Here is a 22,126-nt window from a genome sequence, read left to right on the forward strand (position 1 = left end):
AAGGAGCAGTGGCGAGGGCTCTCCTTTCTCCGGTTCCAGGAGGGAGTTCTGCTCTTAGCTGTGCTCTGTGGAGAGGGATTAAATCTCTAGGAGGGAGAGGAGTGAGGGAAGGGAGGAGGCATGGGCAGAGGGGAGGAGGGAGGGAGAGGTGAGAGAAGGCAGTGGAAGAAAGAAGAGAGGGTGAGATTAGCTGCTTCAAACAAGTGCTGTCAGTGATCTATATTTGCTTACAGAATGAAAAATGTGTGCCATAAACATTGGCCACTGAGTAATTTCTAGCAGGAGTCGTGTCACTTCTCATAAAGCACGGGGTGGGGACAGGTAGGACATCTCTGCACCTGGGCCAGCCAGCACAGGGGCTTCCTTTTATAGCCGTGCTGGGCTTTGGATCCAGTCCAGAAGACTCTCAGGTCAGGCTACTCACTGGGGAAACCAGCCGGGTTCTCCAAGGTTCTGGAGCCTAAGGGCGGCACATCTGCCCCACTTTAGGAAGGCTGAGGCGGGGCACCTGGATAATGTCCATCCAATATTGCTCCCCCAGACTCATACCCTCCCTCTGACTTGACTAATTGCTCTAATAATTGATAGAACCTGACTTCTACCACTGATCGATTTCACCTTCACGACCAATGGCCACAAACCATTACACTCCAATAAATAACCACGCTGGGCCTCACCCGGCTGCCCTCTCCGGGGGCATCAGGATAGCCTGTGCCCTGGCCTGACCTCCCCTTGCCTCCCACCCAGGGCCCCTCCAGGCCAAGCAGCTGGTCTTGAGGGCCAGGCCTCTGGGAGCAAGTGATAGAGCTGGGAGGAGGTGGGAGCACTAATCGCAGGCCATCCGTCACCTCCCACTGGCTGTCTGGGGCTGGGGCAAACACCTGGAGCACCCTAGGCAGTGTGGTGCAGGACCCCTCCTTCCTCTCCTGCTCCAGATTAGTTGTCCCAGCTTATAATATTTGATAAATAGCAGTCTGGCTTCCTGGCAGCGCGGCTGCGGCTGCGCCTGCCCGCTACAGCTGTGGAAGGTCACTCATTGGGGAAATATGTTTCTGTCAGTGGTATTGAAAAAAGTTTAGTGGAGTGACAGGCCTCAATTTTTCAAATTTTATTAACTCCATCCTCTTAACCATTTGTCTTGAATTCCTTCAGATTCTGGGGGATCTGTCAATAAGGATCGGGCCCAGAAAGTAGGGTAGGGGTGGTTGGGTGTGCAAGAAGGAACTGGTGCTGGTTGGTGTTGCTGTGGCTGGCTGAAGATCTCCTTACCCAGGAAGGTTAAGGGAGTGGAAGGGGTGTTGGTGAGAGAGGCCTGGCTCACTGGTGCCTAGGGAGCCTGCTGCTCTTCTGAGGTCAGCATCTGCTTTTGATTTGACATAATCACTATGCTCCAGGTGGGAAAGCACCCTCATAAGAGCTCACTTCTCTCTACTGCGTCGGGAATAGGTGCTCCCCTGGCTCCACTGACTCCATCTTTGAAGACTGAACCTGTCTTCTTCAGGAAGGCCTCCTTACTCCCTCCCACAGACTGTTTGGAACTGGAGAAGAACTCAGCAAAGGTTGGCTACCATCGTCTATACCACCATAGCGTTCTGCCTGTCTTCCTGCGAGAACTGCACACTATGCACGGTCACTGTTGCTGGACACCAGCGCAGGGCCAGCACACGCTTCTTCCTGTTTGTCGGAGAAGACTGTCTTCTCCTCGGGAGCTATCTTTTGAGGCTGAGAGAACACGACAGTTGTTCTGTCTGCTGGGAAAGCCTTCCTGACAGCAACTCTGTGATCATGCCCTTGTTCCTGTAAGGGAGAGCCAGACTCTTTGCTGCTCCCAGACGCCTCTCCATCTGAGAGGAGCTGGGGGCAGGTGGGTGGGGAGTACCAGCTGCTGGCTGAGCGCTTCTCTGCTGCTCTGGTGCTGACTGCTGGCCCATCCACCTCTATGGGTTTTCTGAAGTTTGAACATGGCTGAAGTAAGATTATAGCGACCTCTGTAAAGGCTTTGTCATCCACTCCTTTTCAAATCTACCTTCGCTTCCCTGATCCCTTCATCCTGACTTTCGTGATTCTAGCAGTCTCTTTCCTATCCCCAGCGAGAGGTTTTGGTGGGTATTAGAGATGTCCTCCATGATAAGAGGTTCCAGGCAGACTGGTATTTTGGAAATAAGCTCCCTATCAAGGAAGCTCTCGAAAAGATGGCTGGACAAGCGTCTGTGAAAAGCCTTCCCTGTCACCACATTCTCTGTCATGCTATCTGTGTAGTTCCTTCATTCAGTCCTTGTCCCCTCTGGGTCCTTGTTCTTCTTATTCCCTTTTCGGGTCATGGCCTGCCACAAGCTGGTTACCACAGTCAGTCCCCGTACCTTGGAGGCCAGACCCTGACCAGCTCTCTCTGTGTCCTCAGAGGCAGACATCTAAGAGGCTGGCGAGAGTGACGAGGGAAGCGCAGTGGAGGAGCGAGAGAGCCCCTCCTCCTGAGGACCAGGGTTCCACACGTACACAATCAGACATACTCAGCTAACAACAGGTAGAAGGCATGCAGCCCAGGCTGCATCTTCTGCTGACTACACCCATGAATTTAATCCTTGCCATTGGTGAAGGAAGCAGGGGAGTCCTCCCCACCCCACTTTGTTACAGATTGCCTGGGTCTGGTGGAAGAGTAAGAACAGGGACACACACTAACACTTGCTGGGTAAACAGTCTTTACATACTGTGCCTGAATAATTCATACACGAAGAGAAAACAGGCTCAGAGTTGAAATAATTTGCCCCGTGGTCATACAGCAGGCAAACAGTGAAGCTAAGATTTAAAACAGGGGTTCATTTCTCTTTCATAAATGTTTGAAATGTTACATTTTTTAAAAAAGAAGATAGCTCTACTACCCCCACCCCACCTCAAAGTGCCACCAAAGGCCTGACGACTCCCTTCCAAAGTGCTGAGATGCTTTGGGGCCAAGCAAGACAGAGGAGTTCCTTCTCATCATGGGCTGAGGACAGACATCTCTGTAGAAAGGATACGGCAAAGCATTTCTTCTCTTCCTATTCAGGGTTCCCAGTCTGGGGCAAAGGAAACTGTGAGCTACAGTAACTCAACTTCCTGGACAGCACCCAGAAACCTTTCCCATGATCCACAGCCTTCAGGAATCTGGGGGACAGAAAGCTATCTACCTCCTCATGGCCTCAATCAGACATAGTCCCACAGCACAAAAAGGCAAGAACTGCCACACAGTGGAAGCAGCAGGTCCAGACTGGAGGGAGACAGACGCTGTGGATGGAGGAGTGAGGGGCTGGACTGCCCCCCTCCCCTCATGCACCATGGGTCTGGGGAGCTGGGACCAAAGCTGAGAGGAACAGAAGACAAACAACGTGTGGGCTCAGCAGGTAAAGATATCGGCCACCAAGTCTGATTACCTGAGTTCGAGCCCAGGGACTTATATAAGGGAGAGAACCCACTCCACAAGCTGTCCTGTCCTTCACATGCGTGCTGTGCACACGTGCACTGCAGATAAATAACCGCAGTGAAACAGACAGCCTTCTGGCCATTTCCTCCGTCATCTCACCATGAACTTTCCACACATTGCCTCATCTCTGGAACCAAACGTATGCGTCAAGGGGGCTTTGTGAACCTCTAGAAGAAGTGGGGTGACTGCTGGCAACTGATGGTCTCTATTAATCATACGAGACTAGCCTCTTCTCCTGTATCAGGATTACCTGTGAGCTTGGCCAGGTAGTGAGGGCAAAGGGGGACTTCATCAGACATTTGGTGGGATGTCTCAGGAAAACCCTGTGGTCACATGAGGACACTGGATGCCAGCAACACATGGAATGCCAGTCAGTGGCTGACGGACAACCAGACCCCAGGGGGAAGGGTAAAAGACAGACCAGAGACGTTTCCAGCGGCAGTAAGTGGGTTTAGCTGTGTCCAGCATGTTTATTTCTCATCTGGATATCAAGGGGTGGGCTACTCATTAAATCCGTAGATGTGATAAGGGTGGAAGGGTACATAATACACCTGACAGAAGACTGACAGTAAGGGGTGAAGTGTCAATGAGGAGTCATAGGTTTTGGAACAGAGACAATGTAGAGAGATTGTTCTGGGAACTACAATGGGTGTAGAAAAGGGTTTAGAGCCATATGAGAAAAATAGCTCAGGGAACCAACTAGTTGGTGGTTTGGACTGGAGAGAAAAAAAAAGTTCAGGAGACCAGGCCTGCTACCATGTAGAACTGGGAGGTTAATAATAAGACTCCTGGATGCATCCCATGGCTGGCTTGCTAAGCATCAGAAAGTCTAAGGTAGACTACGGCAAAGTTAAGTTCCCCAGCAGCAGAAGTGCTCACGTATTGAATGGGTAGCTACTTGGTAAGTGTACTACTGAAATGTCATTTAGTTTGTTTTTAAGATTTATTCTTATTTTATATGAATGAGTATTTTGTTTGCATGTACGTCTATGCACTACTTGTGTGCCTGGTGCCTATGAAAGTGCGAAGAGGATGTCAGGTCCTCCGGAAATGGAGCTGCAGACGGTGGTGAGCACCATGTGGTCCTCTGCAAGAGCAGCAAGTGATCCTAACCACTGAGTCATCTTTCCGTATTAGCTGCTAATTATCTCTTCACGTGTCCATTCAAAGATACCGAGAGTCCTTTATGCATCTCTCAGCGTGCTAGGTATGAGGAAGACAGAGGCGAGGAAGAAGATGCTGTCTCTCCTCCTAGGGAAATCCTGATCCTGACTGCAAGACTAATACAAGGAAGTCTAGCTTCAGTTCAGATGAAGTCAGAGTTCTGGTGGAAATCCTCACACATTTGGCTGCCAAATCCCCCAAGCAGACTGTCTGTGGGACAGAAGCACACAGTGAAGCAGAGCTTGTGAATCTTTGTGCTTGATGTTTTGCTCTTACAGCTTGAGTTGTGGTCTTTGGTTTATGTACCCACAGCTTGTCTTACAAGTGGCTGTGGTGTCAGGGTGAAGTGATTTAGCCAGCAGGGCTACCAACTCTCCATTTCTTACCCACCCTGTGGGGACTGCTTCAGCACAGACATAAACATGCTTCTGCCGTTACCTTATTGCACTCGTCACATGGGGAGGCTAGAAGGCTTGATTCAGGGATATGATTGGATTTTAAATCCCAGTCTCACAGGATTTTAATTACTGGTCTGGGGCAGCAGGGATAGGCGCTGGCTGCCTTTGGATGGAGGAGGTCGATACACCAGTCCACAACATATTGAGCCACAATGCCTGCAGACTCTATTGCTCTATTTAATCATCTTTTGCAAAATTTACAGTGGAACAGGAGGGATCAATACGGAATTTATCACATTCTCTTGTAAATATGAGCCAGGAAAGAGTTCCAGGCAGTTTGTTACTGAGTGGGAGGGAACATGTCTGTGTACAGCTGGGCATTAGGAGATGAGACAAAATCCATACTTCTTGGCATAAGCTACTCAGCCAAGTTCAATGGGAGGAACACTGATCCAGTCAAACAACCAATCATCCAAGCAACATTCCAGAACCCACTTTACCCTGTAGTGCTGACTGTGGAACATGGCATGTAAGAACATAATAAAAATATAACACAATGATCCTGCCACTTACGAGGTGAACCTATGCAAGTTCCCAAACAGTCTGGGACCCTTCTTACACACATGGGAAATGTAAGAGTCTATTCCGTGGTTAGCTAATTGTCAGGTAGTGAGATTACAATGAGTGACAGCTACTGCCATGTTTCCTCTAACTGCCTTCCTCCATCAGGTACCGTCTGTGAATAGGTGTGGATCTGGGTGGTGAGCAGGGAGCTGCCTACCTTACTTCCACAGCAGACAGAAGGGGGACTGGGTGCTCTTCCTTCACTAATAACCTGACAGGGCTACTAGTGGCAGAAGCTGTGGCGCCAAGAGAAGATGAACAGGGATCTCTTTTCCAGATCTTTAAAACCTGTACCTTTTTAAGCTTTCTCAAACTGCTGTGGGGGAAGAGGGTGAGAACTGAGTCTCCTTGTGTAAGCGCACCAGGGAATGTCGGAAAGACATGTAAGGAGCGGCCTCCAGAAGCTGGGCAGACATGGACAGCTGGAGAAGTAGGGAAGGGTTTCCCATAGGGACGACTGCCAGGGCATGAGCGGTCCAGCAGGCCTTTGACAGCTCCTGCCTATTTCCCAGACATCCTGCTGTGGGCCTAGCAGGTACTGGCCCCAGGGATGCCGGGCTGGACATCTGGATTGACCTTGGAGGTACTGGAAACTGCTGAAGGTTTTAGAGCAGAAGAACAAACAGTTCTGCAGGGCGGAGGCTGGGGATCCTAGAGGAAGGGAGGGCGACAACGAGGCTGCTCTAGAGCTGTAGGCTCTCTAGAGCCCCAGCTGAGGGAAAGTAATGGGGCTTGTTAAACACGGAGGCAGAAGGCACCAGACTGACTAACCATGCCTTCTTGTTGAAGGTGGCAGATGGTGACAATGCCGTTCACCAAGCATGGTGAGCAGAAGACAGTGGGAAGAGGGCGGGTTTGGAGACACCACATGAGTTGCTTACAGAATATTAACATCAACAGAGCTACTGGCAACATGAAAATGCCTTGCTTGTTCTGAGGAAAATATGCAGACTAGTGTGGTCAGGAGAGAAGGTAAATAACCAAAGGAATGAGTGCCCAATATATGACACAGGCGGAGCTAGCAAAGCAAAAGGCAAGTCTCCTTCCTCAGACTCCAGCTCACTGCACACCTGGGGGACCCTGACATGCTGACAACACTTGCCTAGATGCGATGGCACTGGGCGCAGAAGCTCAGTTCAGTTTTTAAAATCTGGACAAGTTTTCTGAAGTTATGGGTTTCAGACTAGCTGTATTCCTCTTCCTCCCAATCCAGCACACCACCTCCAAGGTGTCAGTGTGCCCTGGATGAAGCAGAACTCAGAGGGGACTATATAAAAGCCTGGGTCTCTAGGCTTTGTCAGCCTTGACTCTGCTCCCCTCCCCCTCTTGCAAATAACAGCTGAGACTGAGGAAGCCAAGCTCAGGTCTAGGCTTGTAATTATACTGCTGATATCTGCAGCAGAGCCACAGGCTGCAGGAGGCGGCATCTTTTGTTTATGCACTAAAACCACATCATCTTCAAACATGCTAATCACATGTCTGCTTTCATCTAACAACATTGGAGGAGGCTGAGGAAAGGGCACACAATGCCCACATCTGGCTAATTCAGTTAGAAGGCCAATCAATCTTGATGGGTTGTCTATAAAACACTGCTCACCCCAAAGGGCTGAGCTGACCAGATGTTTAAGCGTCTGCTGACCAATCCCAGCTGATGGCCATAGTCGTGGAGAGAAGGCTTCCACTTACAAGTCTGTTTCCCACAGCTCAGTCCAGACTTCTGCTTTGAAAAGTATTAGCAGTTAAAGCAATGGCTGAAGCTGGTTGTGGTGGCTCATGCCACTGGAAAGACTGAGGCAGGGGGACTGCTATAAGTCTGCACCAGCCTAGGCTAGACATCAACACACCGTCTCAAAACAAAACATCAAAGCAACAAGTGAGCCTCTAGATCCTGGAATAAGGCACATTCATAGATTTCCGCTCTGCACTTCAGGAAGACTTCCGCAGAGTTGACTTTGCAAACAAGCACAGAAACATCCCAGTGGGATCTTCTTAACTACTTACCAGTGTGAAGAGAGTCGCAAGTGTGGGAGAGGTGTCAATGTCATATGGTGTCAAATGTCATAGGCTATGGGTCTGAGCATTTATCTGGTGTTTCTCAGCCTTCCATCAAGGCTGCAGGAAATACTCATCTTCCCCATAAGACTGCTGCGTTTCCCAACACAGAGGCTGCTGCCAGCAACTCTTAGTTTATGCTCTACACCCAGCAGTCATCAGGTGGCTGTCTCAAAAATAAACACAGGAGAGTAGTGGGAGAGGAGGAGCGAGGAGAGGGGGGAAGACAGGTCCAGACACCAAGAGGACCACTTTGATGGACCTCCCTGTCTGGGCTGGATTATTATTCAAGAGTGTTTTGCCCTAATGAGTGCTGAGGACCTGTCTGTCCCAGAGCTGAGGCTGCAGGATGATCCAGATTTGTGGCACAGGTAAAGGGCAGATTAGAAATGACACCTAGTTCTAGCTTCCCAGGGAAGCTGCTCTCACACAGCACACGTTCACCTAACAAATAAAAACAAATCTGAAAACAAACAAACAAAAACATAAGGGAGTATTATGTATATCTATGACCCCCGCTCTCACAAGGCTGAATGAAGCAGGAAGATTGCTGTGGGTCTGAAACTGATCTGGGCTACGAAGTGACAGCACCAGGTCAACTGGGGCAGCACCGCAAAACAAAACAAAGACCAACCTTTAATCCCAGCACTCAGGAGGCAGAGACAGGTGGATCTCTGTGAGTTCGAGGCTAGCCTGATCTGCAGAGTGAGTTCCAGGACAGGTTCCAAAGCTACATGGAGAAACACTGTCTCGAAAAAAAAAAAATTTATTTTTGTCTTACAGAAAAATGGTCAAGATGCGACAGATAATTCACAAAAGAAAATCCAATTGGTTCTTTTTTTTTTTTTTTTTGAGACAGAATTTCTCTGTATATCTCTGGCTGTCCTGGAACGTGCTCTATAGACCAGGCTAGCCTCAAACTCAGAGAGATCCACCTGTCTCTGCCTCCTGACTGTTGAGATTAAAGGCGTGCGCCACCTGGCTGAAATGGTTTTTAAATACATGAAATTATGTTCAAATACATTTGTAGTAAGAGAACCAAGTAACTAGGTAAAATATTTCCCTTCTATTGTGACTGACAAAATTCCCGTGACAATCCAGTGAGCTCCAGAATCAATGAGATCCTATTTCAAACAGTAAGGCGGCACACACCTGATGCACACCCTCCCTAACTCCCCACAGAAACCCGAACATGTTGGCAGTTAAGAAAGTGCAAGAAGTGTGCCCAGGCCACCTTCCTCTTGCTGTTTGTAGGTAGTTGCCATCTCCTATGTGGAGTCATGGTTGCCCTCTGTCCTCTGGTGAAGTCTAAGAACATAAGAAAAAAAAAAAAAAAGGACAAAGAAATTCATCTGGTACTAGACGAGTCACTGGGGATGAGCCTTGGAAGTTTCAAAGAGCCCAAGTCCTTCCCAGTGAGCTCAGCGTCCTGTGTTCCAGTGCCTGTGCTTCTGTTGCCATGCTCCCCACCATGAAGGCCATGGGTTCCACGAGCCCCTTTTGTAAGAAGCCATGCCACGGTGCTCTGTCGAGGTGACAGAGAGAGTTAAGCTAAGACCCTAGTCCACTGTGTCAATGAGCTAGAAGTGCTGCTGCTGAGCAACCAGTCTTACTGTGCTGAGATTGTTACGTTTCCTCTAAAACTGCAAAGCCATGAGACAAAGCGCTTACAGCTGTCATTAGAGTTACCAATCCCAGTGCCACCAGGCTGAGCAGTGAAGGAAGGGGCAGTTCACATGCACGGTTTATTTTGTTCAAGTAAAACCACAAAAACTACAAAAACGAGGAGGAACAAAAGAAGAAGCTCAATACTAGATTTCCGTTTCTAAGACAATTGCTCACAAAAAAATCCCAGGCAAGGCAGAAGATAAGCTTGAACTGTCTTGCTAAAGCTAAAAGAATAAAAAGAAACATATTGGTGCACACCTTTAATCTCAGCACTTGGGAGGCAGAGGTAGGAGGATGTTAATTCAAGGGCAGCCTGGTCTATATAGCAAGTTCCAGGACAGTCAGGGCTCTGTAGAGACCCTGTCCCCCACCCACCAAAAGAAAACAAAATAAAACAAACAACAACAAAAAAGGAAGGAAGGAAGGAAGGAAGGGAGGGAGGGAGGGAGGGAGAGTGGGAGGGAGGGAGGGAAGAAAAAGATAGAGGAATGCTACCCTGGTAAAATCAGAGACAATTTTAGCACAAATATAGTTAAGGACAGTAATGAATTACAGGCATTAAAACAGTATGTATCAGTGAGCACACTATGACCAATAAAGATATATTGGGGGGAAGGGGTTTTGCATACCACAGAAGAAGGCCACATGCCAAATGGTCACTGTTGGGTGAGTGTTGGCATTAGAAAGTATGGAAAACATCTATCGCAAAAGGGCTGTATAAAGACTGGTTTTGGGGGCTGGAGAGATGGCTCAGTGGTTAAGAGCATTGCCTGCTCTTCCAAAGGTCCTGAGTTCAATTCCCAGCAACCACATGGTGGCTCACAACCATCTGTAAAGAGGTCTGGCGCCCTCTTCTGGCCTTCAGGCATACAGACAGAATATTTTATACATAATAAATAAATAAATATTTAAAAAAAAAAAGACTGGTTTTGGTTGGGCAGTGGTGGCACACGGCTTTAATCCCAGCACTTGGGAGGCAGAGGCAGGCGGATCTCTGTGAGTTCGAGGCCACCCTGGTCTACAAGAGCTAGTTCCAGGACAGGCTCCAAAGCCACAGAGGAACCCTGTCTCGAAAAATAAAAAAAAAAAAAAAACCCAAAAATTCCTGCTCTAGTTAACCGCAAGGAGGAAAAAGAAGAAATACAACAGAGAGAACGGACAATACTTTGGTTGAAGCTGGTGTGGGAATTAAGACTTTTATCACTGAAAACTCTTGAAGTCTGTGTTATATGCAACTATTAATTGTTCAAAAACAGGAATAAAAATAAAGTATGCATAAAATATCTCTGAGAGTGTTCTAGGCAGAGTATGCCCGCAATGAAGTTCCCAAGTCCTGTGAGCCTGTGATGAACGGGCTTGAACGCTACAGGCACAATTAAGTTTGGTTATCAGTTGGCTCCGAGATACCTTATGCTATCCAGTTTAGTCCAACACAACTACAGGGTCTTTCTAAAGGGAGGAAGAGGGGGAAAGAATGCCAAGGTGATGAAATATGAAAGAAACTCAATTGGCCATTGCTATTTGGAGGTGGCTGGTCTCCAAAGCAGAGAATGAAGGCCCAATATGGAGTGGACAAAGTGGGAGGACAGGCTCTTTACTAGAGTCTCCCAAAAGGAAGGCATCTCTGAAGACACCTTGATTTCACCCTAGTGAAACCCACTTCACAACCGCACGATGACATACTCATGTGGTTGTCTCCCATGGTGCTAACTGCTAACAACAGGCATAGGGTGGACCGTAGGAAAAGTTACAAAGCCTGCCCTGAGGAGGACCAGAGATGTGGCAGGGACACCTCTTTCCCACCATGTATCCTCCTTTCATAAACTCCTTTCCTAAAATGCTCCATGAAACTTTATAGTGTATCTTTGTAAAAGTAAAAATCATCATGGTCAAAGATACACACATGACAATCACTCCAAAACGGTTTTGACTACAAATTTATCCTGGTTCTTCCATCCTAGAGGCCTTCAGCACTCAAGTCTCCTTAACAGTCCGGCGGGGGCCATTTTCCTAGCATCTCTACACAGCATACAGGCTCAGGGCTTGTTTTGGTTCCATTTCCTAGAGTAGCTTTGTCCTTTCCTTTGCCTCCTTCAATCTGGGCCTGCAGTTCCACCTAACACAATGCCTGTTTCAATGCCCGAATGGGTCTTCCGCCTCCTTGTCCTCAGTTATCATGAAGGAAGACAAGAGTCTATTTTATTGCCTGTGCTTATTTATAAATTAATTTAGTCAGCAATTACTTATTGTCATGTGCTAAAGCAGGTGAGATTCTGGGAACCTAAGCAACCACGTCCATACTCTGCATCTGAGAATGTGCTTCGGTGGGAAGGAGATATTTCAGTTCTGAGTAAGCGTGGTGAAAAAAAATCAGCCAGGATGCTTGAAGATCACCAGAGAAGCCTAAAACAAAGATGATGGTGATCAGCTGCAGAAAGAGAGATAATAGTTGCTGAATAAATAGGAAAATTTAGATTTACAGGCACTTGAACAAATCATAAGGTAAATGTTCATTCAAAGTTACAAAATATCATAATGGAAAGTTTGGGTACCACAAGCTAACTTATTTTAGGACAGCAAACTGACGCTATTAAAAAGGAGGTTGGACAGGGTGTCAGAATGACGTACGTGCCAGACCCCAACACCCAGGCAGCACTTCCTACCACACAGGGATCCATTACTTCCAAGGGGGTCCCTGAAGGCTTTCTCAGTGGCAAGTTCCCTTCTGTTATAATGAAAAGAATTCATTTTCAACATGCAGTTCAGAAAGGAGCATGTGGCTCAAGCTCACAGAGAATATCCTTGCTGGGTTCCTTCAGGACACGGTCAGGCTTCTGTGCAGAGGAAAGAGCACAGGAATGCTAGAATCAAGACTCCTTTCTGGGAGGCAATCTTGGTTCCCACTCATATCTAGTCTACCCTTTCACTAGTATTCGGTAGGCACTGACCTTCAATTTGATACCTTCCCTTCCTCAAGCAGGGTCCCTCTTCTTCCTCTCTAAGACATGCCCTAGAGGGGTATAAATAAGCCAGCAAGCACAGCTGGCCTTGGGAACTGTCTCCAGGTGCTGTGCAGGTGAAGGAATGGAACCCGGAACGACCTGCCTAGCCAATGCTGACCTCTCCTTCACCCAGGGGCGGCCTGGCTTCCAGCTGCTACTGATGGCGGTGATGAGCTCATGCCGGATGCCAGCCAGGCTCATCTGACGACTGCTTGGAGCCCATTAGAGCCTTGATGAAATGGCAGATGGTTCTGGAAAGCCATGGTGACTGGACTCTTGTCTCCAGCTCAGCCACTCACTGATTCCACAGGCCCTAGGGTACAGAAGGGCCTCACCCTGGGGATGAGCAAAGGAGGTTTCATTCTGACCTGGTTGAGTGCTGAGGGCAGGACTCAGGATCATGGTGGTCCTACATGGCACCCGATCCAAGATGTGGACTGCAATGATAATACCACAGAACAGTGGTTCTCAACCTGTGGGTTGTGACCCCCTTTGTGGTCACATATCAGATGTCCTGAATATCAGATATTTATATTATGATTCATTTTAGTAACAAAATCAGTTATGGAGTAGCAATGAAATAATTTTATGGTTGGGGGTCACTATAACATGAGGAACTGTATTAAGGGGTCACAGATTTAGCAAGGTCGAGAACCACTGCCGTCAAACTTTCCTACTTGTTAGTGTCCTTGGATCCATGATTGCTGGTCCCTGAGGGTGACGAGTGGCCCTCTCCCTCCACAGGGTTGTCTCAAGCTAGATGACATTCAAGTACCTACATTTCAGATCTCAGCACACGTGGGTTTGTTCAGAAGACTTCCCTCAGCCCCCTAGACTAGATTAGGTTTTCATTATCCTCTTGTAGTACCTTCTACTCTTCTGCAATAATAGTACTTATATTATTAGCTAATAATTTAGTAATTATTTGTCTAATGTTTCTACTCTGACAAATTTTAAGCTTTTCAAGAGATGGGGTATGCAACAGATATTTGTTAAGATAATATGATGAAATTAATCAAAATGTCATTAAGAGTAAGAGAATGTTCACAGTTAAATTTTTAACAGCATTCTTTAAAATATTTTTATTTATGTGGGTGTGTGTGTCACATATGCATAGACGACTGTGGAAGCCAGAAAAGGATGTAGGGTGCCTTGGAGCTGGAGTTACAGGTAGTTATGAGAAGCTCACACTGGGTGCGGGAACGAGCTCAGGTCTTCTATAAGGGCAGCAAGTGCTCTTAGGCAGTGAGCCATTTCTCCAGTCTCTCAAAAGCGCTCTTGAAAAAGAACTGATATCACTGATGGGTCATCTCATCTGCCATGTTAGACGAGGAGCTGATTCTAGTTCTCTTGGCTTTCTGACTTGTTTCCAAGTAGCCAGCCGCCCATCCAAGCCAGAATTGTTCAGTTTGGAATGGTATGGAAGAGTTTTTCTTTTTCAACAGCTTTACTGAAATATAATTTACATGCCATGAAGTTTGCCCATCCAAAGTATGCAATTTAATGCTTTTTAGCATAAAGACAGTACCATACAACCATCACCATAATCTACTTTAGAATATTTTCATGCAAACCTGTGCCTATTACCTGCCCCCCACTTCCCCTAGACAACTGCTAGCACAAAGGTTTTCTATCTGTGTCAAGCAAAAGGAGGCGTTTTTTGTTAGCACTGTGATCTCTTCATTTTATAGCTAAAAAAGTGATGCCGGAGAGGGGCTGTGATCACAAAGATGAGACAAGGCAGAGCTGGGGTGGATCACAGTTCCCGGTGCCTGCAGCCTCTGACCTCTCTGCATGCAGCATGATTATGTCCTGAACGACGATCTTGAGGCAGAGGCTATCTTATCTTCTGCTCATCGGTCTTCCCTCTGCCCAGAGGACCAGCACAGCAGTGACGCTTAATGTGGGGGCCATGAACTAGTGCCATTCGGTGAACCTCACCATCTGTCCTCTAGAAGACACTTTCATAGTGACTTTCAGAGTCATTTTATGTCTATGGACACTAATAACAAAGATGGGCATGTAGTTGGCATTTCTCTTGAAAACATCCCTTTTTCTAATAATTCATTTTGATTGTACTTAAGTATTATTGTTTCTCAGCATAATTTTGGCTAAAATCAAGTGTAGAAGATAGTGGTTTGTGATGAACAGATGAAAACAGAGACCAATCTTTTGCAGATGATGTGAGATGCACTGCCTTTAGTGCAGCGCCTCCTCCCATTTCCTGGGCCCTTGCTTCGTTGCTTTTGTTGGGCTTGCATCAGTGGGGCCCTTCAGCTATACTGCCCATGGACAATGTGCAGCCTTAGCCATCCCCAAGAAAATGACCTCCAGTCTTCCTGTTCAAACCTACCCAGCCCAACTGCCTGCCCTGCTAGCCATGACTGGGAAGCACCAAGTTCCTTCCCTATGCTCACTGTGGACTGTCTGTCTATGATGGTAAGAGAGATAAGGTCTCTGTAGCCACAGGACTCCAGTGCTGGCAGGAAAGAGACAGATAACAATGACACAAACAGATCTGCACGGGGTGGGAGAATTGTCTGTATTCTGTCAATCTTGTTTTAAGAAAACGCTGATTGGCCAGGCAGGAAGTACAGGTGGGTCAACCAGACAGGAAGTAGAGGTGGGGCCATGAGAACAGGAGAATGCTAGGAAGGAGGAAGCCCATTCCTCCCATTCCAGCCCAGACCACCAAGAGGCAAGACCTGTTTGGCTGAGAAAGGTACTGAGTCTTGTGGCTAGCATAGATAAGAACAATGGGTTAATATAAGCTTCAAGAGCTAATAAGTAGCCTGAGCTAATGGGCCAATCAGCATTATAACTTATGGAGATCTCTTTGGGGCTTGCTGGCTGTGGTGTACAGGGCAGGACAGAAACCCCAAGCAGCCTGGCCCTCATGTTACATCTGCAGGTGCCAAGTTAAGTGCCACGAGGAGGGCCAAGTAGGGTAACAGGATAAAGTGGCACTGGAGCAACTTTTACTAGGGTAGCTTGGGAAGTCCCTGAGACAGGACATTTGAGTAAGGCCTGAAGATGGGGTGGCCATCCTTTGGAGACAACGAGGGCTTAGTTTTTCTGAAGAAGACTGACATCCAGGGAGAGCAGTGACATGAAGCTGCAGAGCTCTAGGTGACAAAGGGCTTTCAAGGCTCTGGTAAGGAGTCTGGCATTTGTTGTTACTTCAATGGTGGGGTCAAAAAAAATTTTTTTTTTAGTAGGAAACTGTTTTTTAAAGTCCCCCCCCCCCAGACAGGGTTTCTCTGTATAGCTCTGGCTGTCTTGGAACTTGCTCTGTGGATCAGGCCAGCCTTGAATCTGCCTCCTGACTGCTAGGATTAAAGGCATGTGCCACCACTGTCTGGCTGGGACATGACATATTAAGGGCAATAATCCCTTTGGCTGTGACTTGGTGGAGGCTTGAGGGGACAGGAATAAACTGTGAAAATAGTCTTCTCAGGGCAGTACATGAAAAATGATGGGGCCAGGGACAACCAACAGGACTTACTAAAGTACTGTCCATGGAATGGAAGAGAAGGATGACTTAAGCTTTGGATCTGAAAATCAAGACAATGACGGTACTACCATTTAAGTAATTTTAACACTGACATTAACAGTTGAGGTTCAGGAAACAAGAGAAGCTGAGAAAGCAGAATGATGGGGGGGCAATTATTCCTTTGAAAATTTTAGTCACTATGGCATGCAAGAAATCAGATGAGCTCTAGAGGTAGCTATGAGGCTTGTTTCTCTTTTAATGAATGAGATGAAGGCACATTTTCACACTGGTGCACATGAGCATCTAGGGAAGGAGAAAGAAGTAAGGCAGGAGAGGAAGGCATGAATTGGGGAGCAGAGTTCTTGAGAAAGAAGAACCAGAGCCCTCGAAGGGCTGGTCTCAGGAAGTGCTTCAGTACTGGAGGAGGGAAGGCATCGCTCTGCAGCCAGGCAGGTGGGAAGATGGCAGCAGTGAGGAAGTTCCCTTCTGACTACAGGACCGTCTTTGTGAAATAGGAGAAGAAAACAACTTGAGAGTTCATAAGGGAGGGCCTAGAGATCAGGAGAGAAAAAAGGACTGAGGAGCTGTCTTGGTGCCCCATCCTGCACCATGCGAGATTTATGGTCATCTATGTGGAGTGAGTTCAGGATGTGCAGGAAGCATGGAAGGGTACAGTTACCCTGGAAGTCCCTGCCTGTCCTTGTGCAGTCACCCCGACGGTCTCTAGGTCACCCTCCGCGACAGAAAGTTCAGGCTAGCCTGGAACACATTAGGATTGCATCTCAAAACCATCTAACCAACCAAACAAATACTTCCACAAAACCTGTCATGAAAAATGTCATGGTTTGCCCTAGAGGGAACTTCCTTAGCACAACCCTTCAGCAGCCAGTTCTTGCTTTCCATTCTCGACCAGACACCAGGGCCCCACACTTCTGAACTACCTGCATGCTGCGGAGAGTGGACTATGCCTCATCTTCCATGCTTTGAACACAGGCCCCCTCTAGTTATTGCCCTTGCCAGCTTGGGGACCGTGCATCTACCCTTGCAGAGTAAATACCATCTCCTAGACCAGGCTTTCCTTGCCTTATTGGAGACTCAGAAAGCTCTGTTTGTGGCAAGGTTTCATTGTACAGCCCAGAGAATCTTTGAACTCAATACATAGTCCTTCTGCTCACACTCATGATTCTAGTGCCTCAGGCCTCCAGGTGCTGTGATTACAGGTGTGTCTTACTACAACCCCCTCATCTTTTTTAGGCAGGGTGTCATATATCATATAGCCCAGGCTGGCCTCAAACTCTGGATCTTCCTGTCTCTATCTCCTAAGTGCTGGGATGACAACAGGTATTCTACAACATGCAGCTTAAGATCTCTGTGATCTCACAGCACATGCTCTAGATCTCCACTATCACATCAGAGTCATAGCTTTTATTTTTATTTTTTTTATTTTCGAGACAGGGTCTCTCTATAGCTTTTGGTGCCTGTCCTGGTCTTGTAGACCAGGCTGGTCTTGAACTCACTGAGATCCACTTGCCTATGCTTCCTGAGTGCTGGGATTAAAGGTGTGCGCTACCATCGCTGGCTCAGAGTCATTGTTAAATGTCTGCTTTTCTTATAAACTGAGTTCCTTAATGGCAACACCCAGGTCTGGATCAGAGTTATTGGCCTGATGCCTAGGTTGAGACCCGTGACAGGAGAGGTGCTCAGCAAATGTCTCCCTCCCATTCCCGTCCTTTCTACATGCTTTGTCATATCTTCCCACCATGATGGTCTAAAGCCTCGGAAACTATGAGCAAAGTGAATTCTCTCCCTTTAATACTGATACTGGTATTTTGCCACAGCAATAAAAAATTTAACTACTATAGCAAATGCTTGATAGATGATAGAAGAGTCTTAGCAGAGGCTGCACAGAACACCAGGGCTGGAGGAGGGTCCTGAGAGCAGCTGTGGTAGCTGCTCTGTTTTATGGACAGTGAGAAAGGGTTTGCACAAAGGAGAATTGTGGGTGGCAGAACCAGAACTTGTGATCCTTCTCTGCACTGCTGGGTGTGAAGTTTCAGCAGAGGGAAGACAGCCCCAGGCAAAGAAAGTTGCCGGTGCAACATCTGTTGGTGTAGACAGATGGACAGACAGTGAAGTGGAACAAGAAACAGAATGCCGAGTTTTGGTCCTGACGATGGGCTAACCACAGGCTGCTGCAGGAGGATGTCAGCACTGGGAAGGCCCTTTGCCTCAGATCCAGCCAGGCACTCAGAGAAGGGGTCAAAGAGGAACCTTGAAAGTGGGAAGGAAAGGCTGAGGGAGGCCTGGGGAGGATGGATTAGATTTCAGAAGGGCCAGGCATTCTGAGGTAAGGAGCACCGTGGTGAAACAGGGAGGAGCAGCGGGAAGAAGAGACAGAGAGGCAGCAGGACACTAAGAACGGGTGGGTCAGGAAGCCATGCAGGGCTTTTGGAGATTTGTTAGTGCATCCAAAAATATACACACGGTAGTGTGCCAGTGTGTAGGTAAAGAGGTGGAGGTGAAAAGCTAGGTAGACTCTTGGTGTGCACTCTGCCTTAGTTTAGTAAGTGATGCTGTGCTCTAGTCCCAGGGGCAGGGAGGATGGAAGCAGAACTGGGGATTGGCTGGTAGAAAGAAACGCACCCGCCTGAGAAGGCCCCAATGGGACACAGGGCAGAAGGAGCTGCACAAGTAGAGGGAGGCAGGAACGTGGGGAGGGTGCTAGAGCTGCAGGAAGAACAGCTAAGTGTCAGGCTGATACAAACAGTATTATCACTTCTCCCAAGAGTGTCACTGGTATACAGTGAATACCTCAGGGCTTTAGGGCTTATTTCTCTGAAGGAACTAAGTCAAAGCCCCGTGATTAGAGGTGTGCTTCAGGCAGACAGGTGCCCATGGGGGCGCATTCCTGTGAGCTAACCAGCTCTGGGTGTGCTGAGATGCGTCTATGGGACTTCGCTGCCAGTCACAGTGCCCACCTGCCCTCCTCCATCTTTCCTTGTACTTGAAAGTGTGGCAGCACAACCTTCCTGTTCTAAGTAAACAACACCGCGAGGCAGCAGCACCAAGGATGAGAACCTACTGTCAGTATACTTCTTGTAGGACAGAAAAACTGCCACCAGTTAATTCAAATCCTACAAGAGAACTGTCTCCCCATTGCTCTTGCTGGAAAGGGGATCACCCACTCCTCCAGGAGTCTTTCTGTAACGTGCTCCACCTCCCTGCTCGGTGACAAGAAGGCATTTCCTCTTTCATGTACATAGTGCCCCTTATTCAACACCCCACTGCCATGGCCGGTTACATATCTGTCAGCATCAGAGTCTTAGGGTCAGAGATGGTGTGCCTGACCCTTAAGATGTCCCGAGGTCCATGATCTCAGAGATAGCAAATAGTTCAACATGGGATGTAACAGAGACACGCTTTAAAGTCAAGTCCGTCTCCAAAGCATGTACCTTTTCACGCGACGGGGTCACTGGAAAATGATCCTGAGCGTCTGTGGTGAGCTCTCGGACAACACGGCACAGTTCATAGGAGGAAGGAGGTACCCAAACAGGTGGACAAGCAGAAAAGGCTTCCCGAGAGAGGGGGTGAGAAGTGAGAAAAGGCAACAGCACTCTAGGCCGCGGGGATGGTGCAGGCAGAGAAGCAGGAAGAGAAATGGAGTTACAGCTGCCCACCCAGAGTGTAACTATCTCAGTCGTCACGGTAACTGCTATGGACAATAGGAACATGTCTGTCAGCTTGGATCTGAGAATTCACGCAGCTACATAAAAACACTTTCATGTAGAGGCCATGAAAGCAGAGTGAAACTGAGGGAATGAAACAACCAGCGCGACATCAGGAGGGAGAGAAATGATCCAGGAGCACGATACACGAACCCCGTTACTACATACACTCGCTACACCCCAATAAAAATGAAGAAAAGAGTAACTATTTGTCACAGAGCATCTACCATGTGTCTGCCAGGGACTTTACTCCTGTTACTAATCTCCACACAGTCCTATGAAGGAGGTGTCATCTGACAAATCAACCAAGGCTAGGTTATCAGAAGCTGGATCCCAACCCAGATTAGCTGATTCTGAAGCCCAGGGTGTGTTTTCTACTACTCATGCTTCCTACAGGCTGGAAGTGTCCACATCTCAGCTTGATGTTGTTGCTTGATCCTCTTCACAGCTCAGAGAACAAGCAGCAAAAGTGGTTACTCCCTGTAGACCTTGTGAGCAGACAGTCTTTGTGCCTAGGCCTGCCTTGGGTCTTGCAGAAAGAGCCTTCCTCTTTGCTACAGCAAAGCTGGTGGCTAGAGCACTCCGGTAAAGCTGATGGGCAGGAAGGCAGACCCTTCGGAAAAGGTCAGCAGAGGTCAAAGACTTTGGAAATGTTACAGACAAGAGCCCCTAGGACAAGAGAGCAGGATCCTGCCTCTTGGTTGGCTGGTCACACACACTGGTAGAGTAAGGGAGGTCAAGAAGGGGGAGAGGGGTCAGAAATTGGCAGGCCTGCAAGCCCTGAGTGACAGCAACTTGTTCAGGTCTAGAAGGGAGGGACAAGCAGGCTAATGGCTTTGACCCTCGAGGCTGGGAAACTAGGGCAGGGGTATAAATGATGACCCCTAAAGCGGCAGGTGGGAGAAATGCAGAGGTGGGGGCTCAGGGTATCCGTTCCAAGTCACCGGGCAGGAAAGCGTGTCCCTGGAACAGCTCAAAGGGCTAGCCTTGGCCTGGGGGGGAGGTGGGTGGAGCCTCATAAAAGGCCCTCGCTTCTTCATTTCAAAGGTGTTCGATCTGCAAGTGGGTGCGAAGGCCCCTTGTAGAATGAACGCTGTCATCTGTCTGGTGGACGGGGAAGCAGGGACAGGGGCAGGGAAGGGGGGGGTGAAGGCTCCTTGTAGAATGAACGCTGTCTGGGGGCTGGGGGAGCAGGGACAGGAACCAGGAGACAATGACTGGGCGCACGGATTGGAAGGCACGGGAGAGAGAAACCCCACACGCACATTCTGACGCTTAGCTGCAATGTCTCACCGGAGAGCTTTCCAAAGGACAGAGTCACCCTACTCTACCTGGCAGAGCAGGTTTCCAGGTACACTTACAGACCAAGGCACGCTTTAGGGCTGGCCCCTTGAAGGGTGAGGGCACGGGCAAGGCCTGGTTATGAAACCAGTGTGCCTATGGCTTGACAGGAGGTGGCAAGGCTGGGTTCCTGGGAAGTGTCCCAAATCAAGGACACGACATGGGTTGGAAGATCATTGGGATCCTGGACCTGGAAGGCACAGGCTCGGGGACAGGATGAACTTCCTGTGAAGGCTGACTGGAAAAAGTGGTAGGAAATACAAAGTGACCACAGCTCACTAAAAAGGTGTTCCCATGGAGCTGACTACCTGAGGAAGGAGTGGGATCCCTCAGACTACCAATCTTGGAGAGATTTCTTCTGTGAGGGACTCAAAGGATGGTCTAGTTCTTTTGGTCCCCATGGAGAAGGAAGGAGGACCTGAGGTCTGGCCTCCAGAAAGTAGCAGGGAGTGAGTGAATAGCATTCTCATGCTGGGATCCGGGTCCTCCACGCGCTGGCTCTAATCTCATGCCATTACCTCACCCGGGATCCGGGTCCTCCACGCGCTGGCTCTAATCTTTCAGAAGCTGGATGGGGATAAGGGGAACTAAGAAGGAAATGGCCATATGAAGGTGTCTGGCAGTGAACTCTGTACCAGATTTGGAAAGAACCAGCCCAGCCAGAGTCTGGAGCATTCTATTTCTGTAATGAAACTGATGCTCTTGAAAGGGAGGCCATTCATTGTTCAGCAGATAGTTACAGAACACTCACTACATGGCATAAACTATGCTGGTCCTAAGGATACTTAGTAAGTCAATACAGTCTGTACTCGAAGGGGCAAGTCAAATGAGAAGCCTTCTGCTTTGGTATTGTTGCTAGCTTTGGAGACAGGCTTAGTTATAGACCTCAGATTAGCCTGGAATTCACTATGAAGCCCAGGCTGCCTCAAACTTAAGATCCCTGTCCCAGCCCCTGACTACAAGTGTGAGTGTGAACAGGACACCACGGCTCAGAGTAACAGACCTACGTGAGACTGCAGTGAGGCTGAAATCACAGCAACCCTGTGACACAGGTTAGTAGGGTTTTGTTCTCCTGGTCCTGCTCTGGAAGTCACAAGAGAACGACACTTTTGGGAAGAGCCATCAATGAAGAAAACTCTCACAGTGGGGCTGAAGAAACAGCTTAGCAATGAGGACCCAAGTTCAGTTCCTAGTGCCCATGC

At 48.2% G+C, this 22,126-nt stretch overlaps 1 protein-coding gene and 1 long non-coding RNA gene across 2 annotated transcripts in view; one reads left to right on the forward strand and one right to left on the reverse strand.

The window, feature by feature from the left end:
* The window catches only part of Clpb (ClpB family mitochondrial disaggregase), a 120,532-nt gene that overhangs the window by 36,865 nt on the left and 61,541 nt on the right, over nt 1-22,126 (reverse strand). The window lies entirely within an intron of this gene.
* Nucleotides 1-22,126, forward strand: part of LOC126488850 (uncharacterized) — a 45,236-nt gene that overhangs the window by 5,587 nt on the left and 17,523 nt on the right. Inside the window, exon 2 of the long non-coding RNA XR_007588797.1 lies at nt 1,447-1,559. This is a non-coding gene — a long non-coding RNA (uncharacterized lncRNA). The remainder of the gene's footprint in view (nt 1-1,446; nt 1,560-22,126) is intronic.

The sequence above is a fragment of the Alexandromys fortis genome, unplaced genomic scaffold, assembly GCF_014885135.2.
Source record: "Alexandromys fortis isolate MF-2015 unplaced genomic scaffold, M_Fortis_MF-2015_v1.1 scaffold_209, whole genome shotgun sequence".
NCBI lineage: Eukaryota > Metazoa > Chordata > Mammalia > Rodentia > Cricetidae > Alexandromys > Alexandromys fortis.